Raw genomic sequence first — 21,173 nt, forward strand, 5'->3', positions numbered from 1 at the left:
TTGATTTTGCCTCTGACCAAGAACAAAAACAGCAATGTACCTTTTCCCTTCATGAAGCTATCTCTAATCTAGTCTGTGATTTGAAATGAAGATAACCATTGCAATGTCAAAATAAAATTTAGCGACTTTACACTTGATCTTAGCCAAAAGGCTGAGAAGTGATTCAAGGGATTTTGAATCCATTTAGATTTCTCCTTGTTTCAGGGATGATACTAATAAGAAGAAGGGGGAAGATCTCATATGTTGTGATTTCAGGGTTTCAGGGTACAATGAGAAAGCACCATTTCTCCAAAAATATCTTCCTCTATTAAACTGCTAATGCCCCAATATCTGTCATCCATTTATTTGATACTTATTTGCAGTATCTACCACGTACCAGGTATATTCTCAGGAACATGACCAAGGTTGAGGCATATTCAGATGCAGAAAGAGAAATAGTATTATAAACTACTTGAAAGCTGGCCTGCAGGTAATGGGGGAGGGGAGGGGAGAAAGGGATTAACACCAAAAGAAGAAAAAATTAAGAAGAGAGAGATAGACAAATTTTCCTGATTTCTTAATTGTGGTCCCAACAGCACTGTCAATATGTCTCATCTACAACTCCAATTAGACGGTTTGGTGATTGTAGCTTTTACCCAACTCGAATGTGTCTTAATTGTGGGAGAGAAATATCCTGAAAAAAGTAATGTTTTACATTTTTATTTCTTTATTTTGAGGGTTTTGAAATGTTATCAAATAATAAATTAATAAATTTTACTATTTTAATTAAATTAAATTCAGTAATTAAATGTTAACTATGTTTTCAACTTCTAATTGATTCATCACTCTTTTTTTTTTTAAAGATTTTTATTTATTTATTTGATAGACAGAGATCACAAGTAGGCAGAAGGCAGGCAGAGAGAGAGGGGGGAAGCAGGCTCCCCGCTGAGCAGAGAGCCCCATGTGGGGCTCGATCCCAGGATCCTGAGATCAGGACCCGAGCGGAAGGCAGAGGCTTAAACCACTGAGCCACCCAGGCGCCCCTGATTCATCACTCTTGTTTAAAGAGATAAATATTTTGCATAGCTTATCAAGGTTTTTCCCCAAGTCTTTTTAAATTTTTAATTCCTGATCAAATATTAATCTAAGATATATGGGTTTTTTTTTTGTGTGTGAACTAACTGAATATGTTCAAAAATCAGTGATTACACCTTGTTGGCATTGACAGTTTCCCCAAAAGACCGACATCGGTTTTAGCAGCATTTTTCATGTGATTCCTGAGACCAGTAGGCAATGATCTTGATAATACCCCAGCCACATTGTTAAATAAGACCTATACTTGCAATAGAAATCTCACAGCCTGAGATGGCTGTTTTTTGGAGATTAGAGTTTATTTTCTAAATCTTCCTTACTCTCTACTTAAGCATACGGTCAATGAATTTCTCCCCCATAAACATCAACAATTCATCCTTTAATAGACCTGATATCATAAACATGCAAAAAATATTAAAAGTATGATTGTGAAGTATTACTTTGACATATATGTAATATAATATTGTTGTTTAACATAAGCTCAAAACTAGAGTGGTGGTACTTGTTATGTAATCAAATTTTAGTCATGTGAAAGTTGATAATTTCTGGTACATTACTATCTGACTTATTCCACTTATCATAATACACTCTGGTTCCATCCATTCTGATGCAAATGGAAAGATTTCATTATTTTTGATGGCTGAGTAGTATCCCATTATAGATATATACACACATGTTCTTTATCCATTCATCCATTGATGGGCATCTTGGCTCTTGCCATAATTTGGTTATTGTTGACAGGGCTGCTATAAACGTTGGCATGCATGTGTCCCTTCAATCATCAGTTCTGTATCCTTCAGACAAATACATAGTAGTGTCATTGCTGAATCATAGGGTACTACTATTTTTAGCTTTTTGAGGAACCTCCATAATGTTTTCCACAGATGACATTCCTACCAATGGTGCAAAAGTATTTCCTTTTCTCTAAATCCTCCCCAACATCTCTTTCCTGATTATTAAATTTAGCCATTTTGACCAAAGTAAGGTGGTATAGCATTGCATTTTGGTTTATATTTCCCTGATGATGAATGATGTTGAGCATTTTTTCATGTTTTGTAGTCATTTGTATGTCTTTGGAAAAAATATATCTTCATGACTTCTGCCCATTTCTTAATGGGATTATTTCTTTTTTGAGTGTTGAGTTTGGTAAGTTCTTTATAGATTTTGGATAAAAACCTGTTATCAGATAGTCATTTGCAAATAACTTCTACCATTTCATAGGTTGCCTTTTAGTTTTGTTAATTGTTTCCTTCACTGTGCAGATGATTTTTACCTTGATGAAGTCTCAATAGTTGATTTTTGTGTTTCTTTTCCTAGGTTCAGGAGACTTTTATAGTAAGACACAGCTGCAGCCAATGTCAAAGAGGTTACTACCTGTGTTCTCCTCTAGGATTTTGATGACTTCTTTTCTCACATTTAGGTCTTTCATCCATTTTGAATTTATTTTTGTGTATGGCATAAGAAAATGGTCCAGTTTCATTCTTCTGCAAGCCACTGTGCAGGTTTGCCAATATCATTTGTTGAAGAGACTCTTTTTCCCCCCATTGGATATTACTCCCTGCTTTGTCAAAAACTAATTGACCATATAGTTGTGGGTCCATTTCTGGGGTTCCATTGATCTATGTGTCTGTTTTTGTGCCAGTACCACACTATCTTGATGATTACAGCTTTCTAATACAGATTAAAGTCTGGGATTGCGAAACCTCCCACTTTTTCTTTTTTTTTTCAACATCACTTTGACTATTCATGTCTTTCCTGGTTCCATACAAATTTAAGGACTGCTCTAGCTCTGTGAAAAATGCTGGTGTTATTTTCACCAGGCTTGTGTTGAATGTGCAGATTGTTTTGGATAGTATGGGCCAATATTTGTTCTCCCTATCCATGAGCATGGAATGTTTTTCCATTTCTTTGTGTCCTCATCAATTTCATTCATAAGTGCTCTATAGTTTTTAGCTACAGATTTTTTCCTCTTTGGTTAAATTTATTCCTAGGTATCTTGTGGTTTTAGGTGCAGTTGTAAATAGGATCAATTCCTTGATTTCTCTTTCTGCTGTTTCACTATTGGTGTATAGAAATGCAACGGGGGCGCCTGGGTGGTTCAGTGGGTTAAGCCTCTGCTTTTGGCTCAGGTCATGATCTCAGGGTCCTTGGATCAAACCCTGCATAAGGGCTCTCTGCTCAGCAGGGAGCCTGCTTCCTCCTCTCTCTGCTGCCTCTCTGCCTACTTGTGATCTCTCTCTCTTTCTCTCTCTCTCTGTTAATAAATAAATAAAATCTTAAAAAAAACTGAGAGAGGGTGCCTGGGTGGCTTAGTTGTTAAGTGTGTGCCTTTGGCTCAGGTCATGATCCCAGAATCCCAGGATTTGGGCCCACATGGGGCTTGCTGCTGGATGGGAAGCCTGCTCAGTGAATGGTAGCCGTAGAAAATGTGAAACCTAAAATTTCCCTCTCCCTCAATGGCATGGAGATGGAGAAAATGAATGATATTGCAATATGTGTGCAACTTGATAGGTCATATGATCTATAAAACTAGTCTTCCACTTATAAATTCTGTACCAAAAGTTATAAACAAATTGCTAATATGCCATAAAGACAATATTCTAAATGGTGGTTCAGCTCCCTACATCAGCCAGTTTAAACCATTTTAACCTGGAATATAATACAAAGAGTATATTACTGTATACTTATTGTTCTCATAGTAGTGGCACCTCCTAGGAGACGAGGGCCCCTGAAGGAGGAGTGAGCTATCAATGATCTTGGGAGTGCAGAACTATAAACCAGTCTGTTCATCAGCATGTGCGGGTCAATGAGACATATCTCTATTAAGATATATCATATGTCAGTTTCAGAAAAAAAAAACCATACCTGAAGTAACAAACTATAAAAAGTAGCAAGACACAGAATCACAATTATCACTTAGGCTACTTAGGCTAGCATCATTGTGGTGATAATAGAGAACGTCTTGGTGTACTCCTGCATACAACTTTAACTTGTAGTAAACACAGACCACTTTATATTTATAGTATGTTTTCAAATCATAAATAGTTCCATATGAACACAAGGGAGACAGGTCTATGCTATTTAACATCTATACATTGGGGCATCTGGGTGGCTCTGTGGGTTAAGCCTCTGCCTTCAACTTAGGTCATGATCTCAGGGTCCTGGGATTGTGCCCTGCATGGGCATTGGACTCTGCTCAACAGGGAGTCTGCTTCCCCCTCTCTCTCTGCCTGCCTCTCTGCCTACTTGTGCTCTCTCTCTCTCTGTGTCTAATAAATAAAATCTTAAAAAAAATAAAATCTTTAAAAAAAAGAAATGTAACGGATTTCTGTATGTGGATTTTATACCCTGTTACTTTGCTGAATTCATGAATCAGTTCTAGAAATTTTTGGGGTGGAGTCTTATAATTTTTCCTTTTTAAAAAATTTAAATATAGTTATCCAACATATAAAACTTCATTAGTTTCAGATGTGGAGTTCAGTAATTCATCAGTTGCATATAATGCCCGGTGCTCATGAAATCACATCCCCTCTTTAATGCCTGTCACCCAGTTACCCCATCCACTCACCCAACTCCCCTCTTAACTGTTTCTTTCTCACAGTTAAGAGTCTCTCATGGTTTGTTTCCCTCTCTGATTTCTTCCCATTCAGTTATTCCCTCCTTTCCCCTATGATCCTCTGTACTCTTTCTAGTCCACATATGAGTGAAACATTATACTAATTGTCTTTCTCTGATTGACCTATTTTGCTCAACATAATACCCACCAGTTTCATCCATGTCAATGTAAAGAGTAAGATTTTATTCTTTCTGAAGGCTGAGTAATATTACACACACACACACACACACACACACACACACACACACATTAATATCACGTTCTTTATCCATTCATCTGTCAGTAGACATCTCAGCTCTTCCCATAGTTTGACTATAGTGGACAATGCCACTATAAACATTGGGATGCAGATGCCCCTTCAGATCACTACATTTGTATCTTTGCAGTAAAAATTTAGTAATGTGATCATTAGGTCATATGGTAACTCTATTTTCAGATTATTGAGAAACCTCTTTACTGTTTTCCAGAGTGGCTATACCAGCTTGTATTCCCATCCAAAGTTTAAGAGAGTTCCCCTTTCTCTGCATCCTCACTAACGTTTGTTGTTTCCTCACTTCTTAATTAAACCCATTTTGACTGGTGTGAGGTGGTATCTCATTGTGGTTTTGATTTATATTTCCCTGATGCCATGTGATATTGAGCATTTCTTCATGGGTTTGTTGGCTGTTTGTATGTCTTCTTTGGAGAAATGTCTGTTCATGTCTTCTGCCTATTTCTTGACTGGAGTCTTTGTTTCTTGGGTGTTGAGTTTAATTAAGTTCCTTGTAGATCTTGGATACTAGCTAGCCCTTTAGCTGATATGTCATTTGCAAATATCTTCTCCCATTTCATGGGTTGCCCCTTTGTTTCATTGACTGTTTCCTTTGCTGTACAAAAGCTTTTCATCTTGATGAAGTGTCAATAGTTGATTTTTGCTTTTGTTTCCCTTGCCTTTGGAGATATGTCTAGCAAGAAGTTGCTGCAGTTGAGGTGGAGGAGGTTACTGCCTGTGTTCTCCCTCAGGGTTTTGATGGGGTTCTGTCTCTCATTCAGGTCTTTCATCTACTTTGAGTTTATTTTTGGGTGTGGTGTAGGAAAATGGTCCACTTTCATTTTTCTACGCCAGACTGTCCAATTTTACCAGCACCATTTATTGAAGAGGCTGTCCTTTTTCCACTGGATATTCTTTCCTGCTTTGTCAAAGATTAGTTGATCATGGAGTTGAGGGTTCACTTCCAGGTTCTCTATTCTTTTCTATTGATCTGTGTGTCTGTTTTTGTGCCAGTACCATACTGTCTTTATGATCACAGCTTTGTAATATAGCTTGAAGTCAGGCATAGTGATGCTCCCAGCTTTGGTTTTCTTTTTCAACATTCTCAGGGCCTTTTCTGGTTCCATACAAGTTTTAGGATTGTTCGCTCCAAGCTGTGAAGAATGTTAATGGTATTTTAGTAGAAATTGCATTGAAAGTGTAGATTAGGGGCGCCTGGATGCCTCAGTTGTTAAGCGTCTGCCTTTGGCTCAGGTCATGATCCCAGAGTCCTGGGTTCGAGCCTCTCATTGAGCTCTCTGCTCAGCGGGAAGCCTGCTTATCCCTCTCCCTCTGTCTGCCTCTCTGCCTGCTTGTGATCTCTCTCTCTCTCTCTCTGTCAAATAAATAAATAAGATCTTAAAATAAAAAAAAGTAAGTGTAGATTACTCTCGGAACCATAGGTATTTTAACAATGATTATTCTTCTAATTCATGAGCATGTAATGTTTTTCCATCTCTTTGTGTAATCCTCTATTTCTTTCAAGTGTTCTGTAGTTTCTAGAATATGGTTCCTTTACTGCTTTTCTTAGGTTTATTCTTAGGTATTTTATGGGTTTTGGTGCTATTGTAAATAGAATCGATCCCTTAATTTCTCTTTCTCCAGTTAAAGTTGTTAGATTGTAGAATGGCAACTGATTTCTGTGCACTGATTTTTTATCCTGTCATGTTGCTGAATTGCTCTGAGTTCTATTAATTTGGGGAGGAGTTTTTTTTGGTTTTCCACATAAATTATCATGTCATTTGTGAAGAGAGAGAGAGAGTTTAACTTCTTCTTTGCCCATTTGAATGCCTTTTATTTCTTTCAATTGTCTGATTGTTGAAGCTAGGACTTCTAGTGCTATTTTGAACAACAGTGGTGAGAGTGAACATTCTTCAGGTGTTCCTGACCTTAGGGGAAAGCTCTGTTTTTCCCCATTGAGAATGACTTTCACTGTGGGATTTTTATAGTTGGCTTTTATGATGTTGAGGCATGTTTCCTCTATGCCTACATGGTGGAGAGTTTTAAACAAAGGGTCTTCATCTCTGAGTGTGACCCCTTGCCTTCTTCTCCCTTTCACGGCAAAGTCTGGGGTAATCTTTCATCCATTGGTACAGGCATTGCTGGCCATTCCTGGCATCCCAGATTGCCTAATTTGTTGGCATAGAGTTGCTCACCATATGTTCATAAAATTACATTTCCATGGTGTTGGTCGTGATCACTCCTCTTTCCTTTATGATTTTATTAATCTGGGCCTTTTCTCCTTTCTCTTTGGTAAGTCTGGCTAGGAATTTATGAATCTTATTAATTCTTTCAAAGAACAGTTCCTTGTCTCATTAATTTGCTTTACTGTTCTTTTGGGTTCTATTTCATTCATTTCTTTTTTTTAAAGATTTTATTTATTTATTTGACAGACAGAGATCACAAGTAGGCAAAGAGGCAGGCAGAGAGAGAGGAGGGGAAGCAGGATCCCCACTGAGCAGAAAGTCCAATGCGGGGCTCAATCCCAGGACCCTGGGATCATGACCTGAGCCAAAGGCAGAGGCTTACACCCACTGAGCCACCCAGATGCCCCTATTTCATTGATTTCTGCGCTAATCTTTATTCTCTTCTCCTTCTTGGTTTAGGCTTTGCTTGCTCTTTTCTACCCAGCTCCTTTAGGTGAATGGTTAGGTTGCATATTCGAGACTTTTCTAGTTTCTTGAGAAAGGCTTGTATTGTATGTACTTCCCTCTTGCAACCACCTTTGCTGCATCCCAAACGTTATGAACAATTGTATTTTCATTTTCATTTGTTTCCATGATTTTTAAAATTTTTTAAATTTCCTGTTTGACCCGTTCATTTTTTGGTAGGTTGCTCTTTAACCTCCAAATATTTGAGTTCCTTCCAAATTTTCTCTTGTGATTGCGTTCATGTTTCAGAGCACTGTGTCCTGGAAATATGCAGAGAATAATCCCAATTTTTGGTACAGGTTGAGACCTCTTTGTAAACTAGTATGTGATCTATCCTGGAGAATGTTCTAGGTGCACTTGAGAAGAATGTGTATTCTGTTGCTTTAGGATGGAATGTTCTGTACATATGTGGGAAGTCCATCTTGTCCAGTGTGTCTTTCAAACCCACTGTTTCCTTGTTGATGTTCTGCTTAGATGATCTGTCCCTTGTTGTGAGTGGGGTGTTAAATCCCATTATTATATTATTATCAATGTGTTTCTTTAATTTTGTTATTAATTGGTTTATATAATTGGCTATTCCCAAAGTAGGAGCATAAATATTTATAATTGTTTGATCTTCTTGTTGAGATAGACCCTTTATGTATGATATACTTACTCATTCTACATCCCTTAGTACAGTCTTTGATTTAAAATCTAATTTTTCTCATATAAGGATTGCTACCTTTGCTTTCTTTCGATGTCTTTTAGCATGAAAATTTGTTCTCTACCACCCAGAGCAGGAGTTGTTCATCTCTGTGTGAACTATAAAGTTGGTATTAGCTTGATGTTCCTGCATGTCTTCTGGGGGTTGGGCCTGTTGCACTGATTCTCAGGTGTTTTTGCCTGGGTGGAGTTTCACCACCCCTTGGCAGGGAGCCAGGTTCAGTATATGCTGCTTAGGGTTGCTCTATTGGCTTTTGTTCCATGAATGCTTTGCCTGCCACTTCAGAGGCTGGAAAATACATAAAACAAAATGGCTCCACCCTGGTCTCCAGCCCTGGAGCTGAACAATTGCAGTGCACCCTCAGGGAAAAGCAACCAATCATTTCTGTGTATACCAAACTCTGCAGACTACTGCAGTGTGCACATGTGCCAATTCCCCCAGGGTAACGAGGCAGTCTTACCATGGTTCTGCCCCTTGTTGGGCCCCTGCTCTTAGACCAATATTTGGATTGGTTCACACCCACGCTGCTCCTCCTGGGAGAAGGTGAAGGATCTCTCAGTGGTTCCTCCACTTGCTGGGCCACTGCTTGGAGAGCAGTCTCCTGATCCTGCCTTTGGTCATGGTTTATGGCAACACTGAGCTTCAAGCCCATTCCTGGGCTTGCTGATTATAGCTGGCTTTCCTGCTCCAATGCTTAGGGACTCTGCTGCACTCAGGCACCTCTATTTTTTCTGTGATCCCAGAGATCCTGAGACCACACTGTCCTACCTAGAATTCTGCCCTGCTTCACCACCTGAGCACCTGCCAGGCAAGGACATCCCTCACCAGAACAGACTTCTAAAAGTTCTGATTGCATTCTCTGTTGCTATGTCACTTTCCAGTAGCTGGCTTACAGAGGTTCTTTCCCCTGCAATTTATCTTCCTATATATATCTTCTCAGACTCACTTCTCTGTACCTCCTACTTTGCAATAAGTGGTCACTTTTCTATTTGTAGAATTGCAGCAATTCTTTTCTTAGAACTCTGGTTGAATTCACAGTTGTTCAGGATTATTTGAAAGACTCTGGTTGAATTCAAGTGACCAGACAAAATGAGGGTCACCTACACTTCTACCATCTTCCTTCCTGGGTTTTCTACATAGAGTGTCATGTCTTCTGCAAACAGTGAAATACTGACTTCTTCCTTTCCAGTTTGGATGCCTTTTGTTGTTGTTGTTGTTGTTGTTATTGTCATCTGATTGCTGAGGCTAGGACCTCCAGTACTGTGCTAAATCAAAGTGATGAGAGTAGACTTCACTGTCTTGTTTCTGGCCATAGAGGAAAATCTCTCAATTTTTCCCAATTAAGGATGACAGTAGTCATGATGACACTAGGTTTTTCATATATGGCCTTTATGAAGTTGTAGTATGTTCACTCTACCCCTACGTGATTGTGGGTTTTAATCATGAAAGCATATGGTACTTTGTCAAATGCTTTTCCTGCCTTTATTGAGAGGATCATATGATTCTTATTATTTCTTTGTTAATGTGGTATCTCATATTGATTGATTTGCAAGTGTTGAACGACACTTGCAGCCCAGGGATAAATCCCCCTTGATCATGGTGAATTATTCTTTTAATGTACTGTTTGATTCTATTTGCCAGTATTTTGTTGAGAATTTTTGCATCCATGTTCATCAGGAATATTAGGCTGTAGTTCTCATTTTCAGTGGAGTTATTTGTCTGGTTTTGGAATCAGGGTCATGGTGACCTCATAGAATGAGTTTGGAAGTTTTGTTTTCATTTCTGTTTTTGGAATAGTTTGAGAAGAACAGGTATTAAATCTTTGGTAGAACATTCATACATGGCTATGAAGCCATCTGACCCTGGACTTCTGTTTGTTGGGGGATTTTTGATTACTGATTCAATTTCTTTGCCAGTTATGGGCCTGTTCAAATTTTATATTTCTTCCTGTTTCAGTTTGATAGCTTATATGTTTCTAGGAATTTACTCATTTCTTCCAGATTTTGTAATTTGTTGACATATTTTTCTTAATAGTTTGTACTTCTATGATGTTGGTTGTTATTTCTCCTCCCTCATTTGTGATTTTATTTATTTCCATCATTTCTCTTTTCTTTTTGATAAGTCTCTCTAGGGGGTTGTCAATATTAAGTTTTGGAGGGATCTAGCTCCTAGTTTCATTGATCTGTTTTAATGTTTTTCTAGTTTCTATATCACTTGTTTCTGCTCTAATCTTTATTATTTTCCTTCTTCTGCTTTCTTTAGGCTTCGTTTATTGATTCTTCTTAGCTGCTTTAGGTGTAAGGTTAGGTTGTTTATTTGAGACTCTTCTTGCTTCTTGACTTAGACCTGTGTTGCTATATATTTCCCTCTTGTGACTATTTTTGCTACATCCAAAATGTTTTGGACCATATTGCTTTCAATTTAAATTTATTTTCATGTATTTCTAATTTCTTAATTTCCTGGTTGACTCAGTTCTTCTTTAGCAGCATATTGTTTAACCTGCATGTATTTGTGGTCTTTCCTAATTTTTTCTTGTGGTTGGCTTCATTTTTTTGGAGTGTTCTGGTTGGAAAATATGCATAGTAGGGTCTGAATCTTTTTGTACTTGTTGAGGCCAGATTTGTGACCTAGTATGTCATTTATTCTGGAGAATGTCCCATGTGCACTTGAAAAGAATGTGTATGCTGCTGCTTTAGGATGAAATGTTCTCTATATCTTTTATGTCTATCTGGTCCAAGGTGTCATTCAAAACCATTGTTTCCTTGTTGAATTTCTGCTTACATCATCTGTGCATCGATGTAAGTGGGGTGTAAGTTCCCCTACTACTATTGTATTCTTATCAATTTGTTCCTTTATGCTTGTTATTGCTTTACATGTTTCAGTGCTCCCAAGTTGGGGGCATCAATATTTACAATTGTTATATCTTGTTGGATGGTGCCCTTTATTATGATATAGTGACTTTCTTCATCTATTGTTATTGTCTTTGGTTTAAAATCTAGTTTGTCTGATACAACTATTGCTATTCCAGCCTGCTTTTGATGTCATTTGCATGAGAGATATGTCTGAACCACCTCACTTTCAATATGCAAGTGTCTTTAGGTCTAAAATGAGTCTCTTGTAGGCAGCATATTGATGGGCCTTGTTTTTTTATCCATTCTAACACATTACGTCTTTTGATTGGAGCATTTAGTCTTTTTATATTTAGAACAATTATTGATAGATATGTATTTAGTATCATTTTAGTACTTGTTTTGTCATATTTCTAGAGATTTTCTTTGTTCCTTTCTAATCTTTGTCACTTTTGGTATTTCCTTCTGACTCAGAATCCTTTATAATATTTCTAGCAGGGATGGCTTAGTGGTCATGAACTCCATAATTTTTGTTTGTCTGGGAAACTCTTTATCTCTCCTTCCATTGTGAGTGATAGCCTCGCTGGATAGAATATTCTTGGCTGCAGAGTTTTCCCATTCAGCACATCAAATATATCATGCCACTCTCTTCTAGCTTGCCAAATTTCACTGGAAAGATCTGCAGCTAACCCTATGGGTCTTCCTTTGTATGTTAGGGACTTCTTTTGCCTTGCTGCTTTTAGTCCTTTTTTCTTTTTTTTAGAACTATGTTTTGCAAATTTAACTACATTATATCTTTTTGTTGGTCTGCATTTGTTGATTTTGATGGGAGTTCTCTGTGCCTTCTGGTTCTGGATGTCTCTTTCCTTTCCCAGATTAGGAAACTTTATAGGTATAATTTCATCAAAAACCTTCTCCTCTTTCTCTCTCTTCTTCTTATGGCACTTCTATGATATGACTGTTATGTTTATTGGAGTCACTGAATTCCCTAAGTCTAATCTCATAATCCATCATTCTTCATTCTTTCTTTTGTTCAGATTCATTTTGGGGGCATTATTTATCTTCTATATCACTTATTTGTTCCTCTGCTTCTTCCATCCTTGTGTTCATTACATCCAGTTGGTTTCAAATCTCAGTTATTTCACATTTAATTTCTGATTGACTGGTTTTTATCTCTTCAGAAGGGTCTCCCTGATGCCTCCCATGCTTTTTCTCTAGGCTAGCTAGTTTACTTATGATTGCTGTTTCAAATTCTCCATCAGACTATTATTTATATCTGTTTTGATTAGATCTTTGCCTGTGATCCTTTCTTGTTTTTTTCTTTTGGAATGAATTCCTCTGTCTTGGCATTTTGTCTAGATTTCTGTCTTCTGTGTGTTACAAAAATCTGTTATGTTTCTTGCCCCTGAGAGTAATTGATTTATCAAGAAGAGGTTATATGATGTCCAGCAGCTGGTGTTTCAGGAAGTGTCATGATGTGTGCAGTGTGCAATCTGTTGTTGTGTTTTGGCTGTTCTATCCCTCAAGTCAGTTGTCTGTAGAGGGTCTCCTTGCCCACAGTAAACAGTGTTAGGACCTTGGTCACAATGTGACAGGTTTTAACTAGGTGTCCTCTGGTCTGTTTGTTAAATGAGATCTCATGCTATTTTCACTAGAACCGAAGGCTTACAGAACTCTGTGTTTTGTAGACATGGTGAGTATGGGGGTTTGTTCTGGTCTTCTGGGAAAGAAGCCCACTGCACAGTACTTAGGCATACTTGCCTGAGAAAAGCAGTACCAGCAAAGCACAGGGGTGGGAGTGTAGACTCATAAGCAGGTTGGACAGTCAATTTTGGCACTGTTACATTTTCTCAAGTTGGCTTGTTCTGAGGGGTAGGGGAGTTAAATGGCACCAGGCAGGTCCTTCGTCCCTAGCGAGGGGAGCCTGTGCTTGTTACTTTCAGAGAAATGCTCCAGGAAGAGGGAATTATTTCCTCTCATGCATTTTAGGTGTTTTTCAGATTGCTGTTTTCACACTTTTTCTAGGCTACTTGTCTATCTAGAACAGTGTAGTGCACTTTGGGTTCTATCCTAGCCAAGCCTGTTGACTTTTAAAACCAAAATTTAAGGACCTCGTGTGGCATGGACCTGTGCTGGTCTTCTGGGTGAGGGTCTCACCATGCTGGCACTGATGCATGTTTGATCCAGAAGGGGAGTAGTGCCAGAGCACAGGGGCATGGGATTTGGAGTAAAGCAGGCTAAAAAGCCAGTGTCTGGGTTAGCTCTGCTCAGCAAGTGTCCTCTGCACCTGTGCTGAAGAGTGCAGGAGGAAAATGGTGCATGTTAGCTCTTCTGTCTCTGGAGAGGCAGTACCCCATCTCCCAGATGCACTCCAAAAAGAGGGAACAGTCTTTCTCTGTGTGCCTTAGGTGATCCTCAGATCATGTTGACTGCCCCGGGGCTGCTTGTGTGCCTTCTTTCCAGGAGTAAGGCAGTGCCCTCAGGGCTCTATTCCAGTCAAGACTATAGACCTTGAAAACTCCTGTCTTTGAGCCCAGCTGGTTGCAAAAATGCATGAAAATCAGCCCTTCTTGTTTTCCCAGAAGTCAGTGGCTTTGAGGAAGTGTTCTTTTCCTGTGTATCCCTGTACATTCCACTCCTTCTTGTCCCTCTCAGTGACAAGGAATTCTTCCCCTCTGTAGTACCCATGATCCATGATCTGTTTTGCCCCCAGACCATGTCTCTGTACTTCCTACCTTCTTTGGTGTGGCCTCTCCTCTCCGTCTAGTTGTGCAGTTTGTTCTATCTGTTCTTGGGTCAATTTCTTGGGTATTCAGAATGATTTTATTGTTACCTAGCTGTGTTCCAGGGAAATGTCAAGCCTAGGGTCCTCCTACTATGCCACCAACTTAGCCTCCCAAAAGATAACAATTGTGTGCACTTTCTATTCACCTTTGCTTTGCATCCTCTGGTTCTTGTTCACAGTGGTATTTCAGTAAATATTTGTTGAAGTGTTTGAATTTCTATATTTACTATTAAGTATAGTCAAATCAATCATCCAGCCATTCAGCAACATTTACTAGAGATACAGCACTGAACATGATATATAATGAACAATATCTTTATCTTTCTTAATGTTTTCATCCTAATGGAACAGACAAAAAAATTCATTATATAATTTGCAGAGTGAAAAAGTGCTATGAAGGCTGGAAACTCCTTGAGAGCAGAGGCAGTGTTGGATTCATCGTATTTTGCCATAATGTCAATAAATTCAATAAATTCGTGTTATTGATGATTTTGAATGATTTCTGATTTAATAAAAAATGAATTAGTAACACTTTCATTTTATTGCACTTAACAGTTTTAAAGCATTTTTAAGGCTTTTCTGATTTGACACTATCAACATACTTGTGGACTAGATAGAATGGTTAGAGTTCCCATTTTATAAAATGAGGCAGATAAAGCCCAGGAAGCTTCCTTATTCAATGTTTAAAAGTGGTTCCCTCTTGAACCACTTTGAACCACTGGAAGTCTCAGCCTCAGCAATCAGACAACAAAAAAGAAATAAAAGGCATCCGAATTGGGAAGGGAGAAGTCAAACTTTCACTATTTGCAAGTGACATGATATTCTATGTAGAAAACCCAAAACACCCCACCAAAAAAATTGCTAGAACTGATTTGTGAATTCAGGAAAGTTGCAGGATATAAAATCAACAAGCATCATCAAAACATTTCTATACACCACCAACAAAAGAGATTGGCAAGGAAGCAAAGAAAGGAAGACTCTTATGCTGTTGTGAGAGTGCAAAGCGGTGCAGCCACTCTGAAATACAGTATGGAGTTTCTTCAAAAAGTCAAAAATAGAACTATCCTATAACCCAGCAATTGCACTGCTAGGTATTTACCCAAAGAATACAAAAATACTTATTTGAAGGGGCATATGCACCACATATGTGGTGGTTCCCTCATTCACCACATATGAGTGGTTCCCTCATTCATTTAAAAAAATTATTGATAGCCTACTCTATGAGAAAGCTATAAAGCTAAATAAGGCATGTTTCTAAGGAGCTTCTGATTGAGAGGGGTAAAAATGTATTAATTATAACCCAAGACAATACAAACACAGTGCATTAAGAAAGTTATCAACATGGCACTCTGGTAGTTCGTGGAGGAGAATCAGATAAAGTTTTAGGAAGAAGTTGAGCATTTAATCCAGGCCTTAATTTCCCCTCATTTATAATGGCAGTGTGGAGATTATTCAGATAAATTCCCATTGAGAGAAATGGCCCTATTTTTGTCTCACCCATTATATAAGGCATAACTATAAACCCATAGGACTGATTTTTTTCATGTGGCTCATTATAATAAAATATGTAACTTTTCAAAATTATTACTTTGAAGGGAGCTCCATTCCTTTGACTGTACAATACCAATACTTAATAGCAAATTAACACCTTATTTTTGGGCAAAGATGAATTTTGCTTAGCAAGAGTGTTATCCCTGATATGGTTGAAGTATATATTAGGAACTAAAAGGGCATAAAGTGATAGCATCTTAGAGCTGTAATATAATCTTTTATATCTTATCACCTCAAAGAAAAAGGTAGAGGGTGTTGGGGGCTAAACTGCTATGACAGACTCCTGGGAACTTCCTAAGTATAATAAAGTTCTTGTGTTCCCCAAAACAAGAGATCAATATAATAACATTTAAAATCAGATTTCATTTAAAAATCAGATTTCATAATTACAAATGTAAGAATATAAGACAAAGAATCTAAACAAGCTCTACTACCATCTTAGACCTTAGTAGTTTACAGAAAAAATAGTTGTACACAAATTGTGTGACTAAGCCAAATGTTTCAGTTAAGTCATATTTTAAAGATTAAAATACAGTATCTTAGAAATGTATGAAAAGATGTAAATCTTTAAAGTACTAATTAAAATGACTTTGGGAGCAAACAGCATGACATCTCATAAAGTCATTTCTCATTTAACTATTGATAAAGTGTATTTTTAAATAAGCTGATTTTCTACAACTTTTTTAGATAAATGTTTATTTTGTTTAAAGTTAATATTTAAATTCTACTTAGTTTATTGTAGGGTATTACTGGTTTCAGGTGTAGAATTTAGTGATTTATCACTTACATACAACACCCAGTGATCATCATAACAAGTGCCCGCCTTAATACACATCACCCATTTAGCCCATCCCCCACCCCCCTCCCCTCCAACAAGGCTATGTCCTCTATAGTTAAGTGTCTCATTTATGGTTTGCCTTCCCCCTTTTCTTTTTCCTTTTCCTCTATGTTCATCTGTTGTGTTTCTTAAATTCTGCATATGAATGAAATCATATATTTGTCTTTATCTGACTGACTTATATCATTTGGCATAATACACTCTAGCTCCATCCCCATAAGTGCAAATGGCAAGATATTTTTTTGATGGCTGAGTAGTATTCCATTGTGTATATATTCCACATCTTTTTTTTTATCCCTTTCATCACACAATGGACATTTTAGCTCTTTCCACAATTTGGCTATTGTTGATAATGGGGCTATAAACACTATGGTGCATATGCCCCTTCAAATAAGTATTTTTGTATTCTTTGGGTAAATACCTAGCAGTGCAATTGCTGGGTTATAGGTTAGTTCTATTTTTGACTTTTTGAAGAAACTCCATACTGCATTTCAGAGTGTCTGCACCGCTTTGCACTCTCACAACAGCATAAGAGTCTTCCTTTCTCTGCTTCCTTGCCAATCTCTTTTGTTGGTGGTGTATAGAAATGTTTTGATGATGCTTGTTGATTTTATATCCTGCAACTTTCCTGAATTCACAAATCAGTTCTAGCAATTTTTTTGGTGGGGTGTTTTGGGTTTTCTACATAGAATATCATGTCACTTGCAAATAGTGAAAGTTTGACTTCTCCCTTCCCAATTCGGATGCCTTTTATTTCTTTTTTGTTGTCTGATTGCTGAGGCTGAGACTTCCAGTACTATGTTGGAGCAAACTGGTGAGAATGGACATCTGGTGTTTCTGACCTAAGGGGAAAAGCTTTCAGGTTTTCCCCATTTAGCATGATATTAGCTGTGGGTCTTTTGTATATGGCTTTTATGATGCTGAGTTGGTTCCTTCTATCCTTACTTCCTTGAGCATTTTTATCAAAAGAAGATGTTTATAGCAGCAATGTCCACAATAGCCAAACTATGGAAAGAACCTAGATGTCCATCAACAGATGAATGGATCAAGAAGATGTGGTATATATACACAATGGAATACTATGCAGCCATCAAAAGAAATGAAATCTTGCCATTTGCGACAACATGGATGGAACTAGAGCGTATCATGCTTAGCGAAATAAGTCAGGCGGAGAAAGACAACTATCATATGATCTCCCTGATATGAGGAAGTGGTGTTGCAACATGGGGGCTTAAGTGGGTACGAGAAGAATAAATGAAACACGATGGGATTGGGAGGGAGACAAACCATAAGTGACTCTTAATCTCACAAAACAAACTGAGGGTTGCTGGGGGGAGGGGGGTTGGGAGAAGGGGGGTCGGGTTATGGACATTGGGGAGGGTATGTGCTTTGGTGAGTGCTGTGAAGTGTGTAAACCTGGTGATTCACAGACCTGTACCACTGGGGATAAAAATATATGTTTATAAAAAATAAAAAATTATATTAAAAAAAAAAGAAGATGTTGTATTTTATGAAATGCTCTTTCTGCATCTATTAAAAGGATCATACAGTTCTTATCCTTTCTTTTATTAATGTGATGTATCACCTTAATTACAGATATTGAACCACCCTGAAGCCCAGGAATAAATCCCACTTAATCAGGGTGAATAAATCTTTTAATGTACCATTGGATTGGATTTGCCAGTATTTTGTTGAGAATTTTTGCACCTATGTTCATCATGGATATTGGTCTGCAATTCTCCTTTTTGATGGGGTCTTTGGCATCAAGGTTATGCAGGTCTTGTAGAATCAGTTTGGAAGTTTTCCTTCCAATTCTAGTTTTTGGAACAGCTTCAGAAAAATAGGTATTAATTCTTTAAATGGTTATTAGAATTCCCCTGGGAAGCCACGCAACTACAAGAGTCACATAAAAGATTCGTAATCACAAATCACCATAACAAATACAATATTTTTAAAAAACTTTTTGAAATATCATGAGAATTAACAAAATTTGACACAGATGTAAACTGAGCAAATTCTATTTGAAAAATGGTGCTGATAATCTTGCTTGAAGCAGTGTTGTCACAAACCCCCAATCTGTAAAGCATTCAATACCTGTGATGTGCAATGAAGCCATGTACAATAAAATGAGATATGTCTGTAGTTGAAATCAATGACATGTTGCTTCATACCATGGACATAGAGGAAGTCATACTTAATGTCTTCTGAAAACAGAGGGCTTTGTTCCTTTTTTTGTTTGTTTTAATTTGTTCTTAAAAATTTAAGATGTGAAGGTTTATTTGCACAGAAATTTATTTATTATTATTAGAGATTTATAAGGGGAGTAAACAACTATGTTTGATCATTCCTAGGCAAGGTACTAGTTGCATAGATCACATCCCAATAGGATACCAATTTGAATAAAGAAAAAGATGTGGGAACTTTTTGCTATGGTTGTACTATTTAACTTGTCTAATGTGCAGCTCTGGCTCCTTTTATTGTATAGAAATCAAGAGTAAAACCATGTTTTGAAGGGGTGGGGGGTGGGAGGTCGGGGTACCAGGTGGTGGGTATTATAGAGGGCATGAATTGCATGAAGCACTGGGTGTGGTGCAAAAATAATGAATACTGTTATGCTGAAAATAAAAAAATAAATTTAAAAAATAGTAAAAAAAATGGTTGCAAAGACAAAAAAAAAAAAAAAAAGTAAAACCATTAGCAGCTCTATTTACTGCTGACTGACCATACTGCATCTGGGATATTATTTTTTTCAAGGTGCAAAAATCTTGGATATTCTTCTAGAAGAGAGTAGTCAGCCTCGTTTAAAGTCTGGTTAGGAAGTCAAATGTAGAATCTTTAGAATGAACCAGGGCATTTGACACAGAAAAATGCTTGTTCTGCATGGAAATTTGAGGTGTGGCTGGAGAGAGAGGCCATGCTTATTGCTTTCAAATATTTTTGGATATTTCACATACAAAACAGGAAGTTCTCTGTGTCACTTAAGAGGTCAAAGTTTGGTTCAATTGGTAGAAATTACAGGAAATAAGAATTCAGTGCATTAGAATGATAAAGGGATGTCAAGTGGCAGAGATTGCATTCTTAAGGAGTGATCTCCCTTTCACTAGAAGTGTTCGAGTAGAAGCTGAAGGACTTTATGACAGTGATTATATATATATATATATATATATATATATATATATATATATTATATATATATATATAATCACTGCAGGGACCTGTGGATGTATGTTAGTTATATATATTAAAATGAATTTTGTTTTTAGACAACCTACATGACATTTTTTCCTTGAAAACAATGCCTTTGCTCCAAATAAAATTGAGGTCAAGGAGTGCTTGTGCTTGAGTGGCCCAGTCAGTTAAACATCTGCCTTTGGCTCAGGTCATGATCTTAGGGTCCTGGGATAGAGGCCCAAGTCAGGCTCTACGCTCAGCCAGGAGTCCACTTCTCCCTTTCCCTATGACCCTACCCCCATCCCTGTGCTCATGCATGCTCTCTCTCTCTTTTTCTTTCTAATAAATAAAATATTTAAAATAAACAAATAAATTAATTAAATCAAATAAAATCTTTTAAAAACCAAGGTCAAAATAAGTGAAGAACTCAAGATGACATCAGTCCCATTTTTCTAAGTCCTGGTGTTTTGTGGATGAAGAACAGAAGCCAGTAACGACAATAGGTGATACATCTAAAGTAATCGTCAAATTCATTAATATTTTTCCATTTATAAACCATCCTTTAAAAAAAACAATATATGGGATCATACCATCCTCCTGGTAGCTCAGCAAAGCAACATGTCATCTGGATTCATGTTTTAACCTATAAGGAATTTGTCATTTTTGAAATTATTAAGGGTGTACAGCCCCTGTCATAAAATGTTTTACTCTTTCTAACTTCTGTTCTTCAAGTTTGCCTTTGATTAACTTCATGTAATCTTTGATGTAATTGTTTGTAGGCTTTTATTGTAAAGCTGGTTTCCTGTAAATTAGTGTGCTTGTGGTACCCTTACTCTCTGGGACTTCAGTAGAGGCATTTGCACCATGAGCAAGTAATCAAGTTTACCCTCAGTTCTAAAGACCATCTTCTCCTCCACCTCCAGACACAGCCCATCTGGGATTTTGTAGATATCGGAGAACATCTCATCATGACTGATGAGGTCCCTGTAGATGATCATGACAGTGGCTGGAGTTGACAGATACACTAGCTTAGCAGGATCAGGTTGTTCTCAACAAGCTTAGTGCAGCCAGAGCCACCTTTGCAGAAAACAGGCAGAAAAAATTCCAGTGATATTTGAAAGGATTTCTTTGTTGACTTAAACATTGATCTGAATCAGTTGCTTTCTTATACACTAACAACGAAAATATAGAAAGGGAAATTAGAGAATCAATTCCATTTACTATGGCACCAAGAACCATAAGATACCTGGGAATAAACCTAACCAAAGAGGTAAAGAATCTGTACTTGAGGAACTACAGAACACTCATGAAAGAAATCGAAGAAGACACAAAAAGAGGGAGGACCATTCCGTGGTCATGGATTGGGAGAAAAAACAATCTTAAAATGTCCATATTGCCTAGAGCAATCTATACTTTCAATGGCAACCCTATCAAAATTCCACCAGCATTTTTTTAAAGAGCTGGAGAAAACAATCCTAAAATTTGTATAGAACCAAGAGACACTGAATCGTTAAGGAAATGTTGAAAAAGAAAAACAAAACCGGGAGCATCATGTTGTCTGATTTCAAGATTTACTACAAAGCTGTGATCACCAAGACAGCATGGTACTGGCACAAAAACAGACATATAGACCAGTGGAATGGAGTGGA

The 21,173-nt window shown here is 37.5% G+C and overlaps 1 pseudogene; it reads right to left on the reverse strand.

Annotated features, from left to right (window-relative positions):
- Positions 1 to 20,057: 20,057 nt before the first annotated feature.
- LOC131820995 (translationally-controlled tumor protein-like) lies at positions 20,058 to 20,522 on the reverse strand (annotated as a pseudogene).
- Positions 20,523 to 21,173: the final 651 nt, after the last annotated feature.

Source organism: Mustela lutreola, chromosome X (assembly GCF_030435805.1).
Source record: "Mustela lutreola isolate mMusLut2 chromosome X, mMusLut2.pri, whole genome shotgun sequence".
Taxonomy (NCBI): domain Eukaryota; kingdom Metazoa; phylum Chordata; class Mammalia; order Carnivora; family Mustelidae; genus Mustela; species Mustela lutreola.